The sequence below is a fragment of the Scylla paramamosain genome, chromosome 37, assembly GCF_035594125.1.
Source record: "Scylla paramamosain isolate STU-SP2022 chromosome 37, ASM3559412v1, whole genome shotgun sequence".
Taxonomy (NCBI): Eukaryota; Metazoa; Arthropoda; class Malacostraca; order Decapoda; family Portunidae; genus Scylla; species Scylla paramamosain.
In genome coordinates this window covers 927,501-930,000 of record NC_087187.1, presented here as the reverse complement: position 1 = coordinate 930,000, position 2,500 = coordinate 927,501, and the positions used below count along the sequence as shown (strand labels likewise).

Here is a 2,500-nt window from a genome sequence, read left to right as displayed (position 1 = left end):
AGAAAGTTGAGAGAAGAGCAAGTTTGTGAAAGAAAATAAGCGAGGAAAAGAATAATTTTGTGGAAGCTGATAGAAAAAGAAAAAAAAAACCGTTGAGTATTTTGAAGAAACTGAAAGAAAAAAAAATACATACATGGAGTTTATAAAAAAAAAGAAAATTGAGGAGAAAGCAAGCTAGTAAAAGAAAATATACGAGGGAAAAGAATAATTTTGTAGATGCGAACGGAAAAAAGTGTAACCCTCAGGAAAAAAAGGGGAAAAAAGGGAAAAAAGGTTAGTATTTTGAAGGAACTTGAAAAACACGTCCATTACTCTCAAAACACTGCGCCATTTTCCCTAAAAATAAACCTTCCCTCCCTTTAGAAACTGGAAGGAAACTAAAAAGGGAAGGAAAATTGTCAGAAAATGGCTTTTAGTACACACACACACGCACACACACACACTACATCTCCATACAAACACTCATACACTTACACACGCACACACATATACAAGACTCTTATTACACACACACACACACACACACACACCCACACAGAGAGAGAGAGAGAGAGAGAGAGAGAGAGAGAGAGAGAGAGAGAGAGAACATTTCCACTCCAACACTCATACTACACGCATACAAACCTCCTAACACACACACACACACACACACAACCCCTCCTCCCCTTCCTCCCCCTCCTCCTCCCCAACACATTTTTTTTAAACCATCATAGAATTTCCCGCAATATTTCATCTGACATCACGCTCTTATTTCCCTCTTTCCTTTTTTTCCCCATGCATATTTCCCCTGCGTGTGTTTTCAAGCCTAGTTTAGTGACCAGTCTTTCCATATACACACACACACACACACAAGGTTACTGTATATATTTTTCCCCTTCTTGTGTTTGTGCGTGTATTGCTAGTTATCTTAGTATAGTTTATGAAGTGACGGTTAGAGTGAATGAGGTTTTGTTAACTTGAGAGTGACAGCGTGAGAGAGGCGTGGATAATTGATGGACAGAGAGGAGAACAGAATGATTTGGTAGGATTCTGAGAAAGAGACTAGGATGTACGTTAGATACTGAGAGAATGAAATGACAAGGAATAACAGAAACTAACTTTATAAAGAACAGATGAAGAAATGACGGAATGATGGAAAATGAAAGAAGGGAAAGGGAAGAAAACTAAATGATGGATAAGGATAAGTAAGATAATGACGATACGAGAATAGAACAGAATGATGGAATGACAAGACGAAAGGAAGAATGAGAGGAGGAATGACAGACAGGGAAACAGAATGAAGGGGTGAAAAGAAGGATAATGCAATGACGACGCGAAGAAAAGAATGACGGAATGAAAAAAAGATAAAAGGAATGACGGAATGAAAAGACAAACAATGACAAAATAAGAGAACAATAAAACGAAATAATAAAAAAAATATAGAATGACAGGAATAAACAGAATAACACGATAAGATAATGAGAAAACGAGAAAATAATGACAGCATGAACAGAATGAGGGAATGAGAAGATGAGACAATAAAAGAACGAAATAATGATATAAACTTTTAAATACTCTTATAACGAGAGCGACAGAATGGTACACGAGACAAACTGACAAAAATATACGAGAGTGACAGAGAAAAGCGAGATAGACAGACACAGACAGACAGACAGACGGAAACTGGGCAAATTAAAATGATAAACAGCTAGACAGACAGAGAGAAAGACAGCAAAACAGCAAAGTGAGACCGATAAACCACATAGACAGAGACATACAGACACAGACAGAACACAGACATGAGGCAGAGCAATGTGAGAGACGGAGAAAGAATCAAACCACACACACACACACACACACACACACACACACACACACACACACATACATACAGACAGACAGGATCACGTGTAGCAAAGGGGTAGAGGAAAATGGTAAAGACAAATAGGTACAAAGAGCGGAAAAAAAAAAAAAGTACATTTATCATTTATTGTCCTCACTGAGTCGATAAGTTGCGGGGCATTAAAGCAATAATTATAACCGGTCACCTGCGTTAATTAGCGACAGGTAAATCTCTCTCTCTCTCTCTCTCTCTCTCTCTCTCTCTCTCTCTCTCTCTCTCTCTCTCTCTCTCTCTCTCTCTCTTAATATACAATGGTCATGTTATCCTGTCGTGACCTTTCAACTGTCGAACGCGTGGCCTAGTTATGGTCGTTGTTGTTGTTGTTATTGTTGTTGTTGTTGCTGTTGTTATTGTTATTATTATTATTATTATTATTATTATTATTATTATTATTATCATTAGTGCCAGTTTTAATATTGATGCTTCGTGTGTGTGTGTGTGTGTGTGTGTGTGTGTGTGTGTGTGTGTGTGTGTGTGCGTGTTTACTCCTATCTAAGTTACGTTTCAACAGTTTTGGCGTGAGGGTTGGTTAGTGTGTGAGTGTGTGTGTGTGTGTGTGTGTGTGTGTGTGTGTGTGTTAGTGCGCATTGCCTGAGTACTTTTACCACAACACCTGCA

The 2,500-nt window shown here is 38.2% G+C and overlaps 1 protein-coding gene across 1 annotated transcript in view; it reads right to left on the bottom strand.

Annotated features, from left to right (window-relative positions):
* The window catches only part of LOC135091264 (metabotropic glutamate receptor-like), a 109,475-nt gene that overhangs the window by 106,443 nt on the left and 532 nt on the right, over positions 1–2,500 (bottom strand).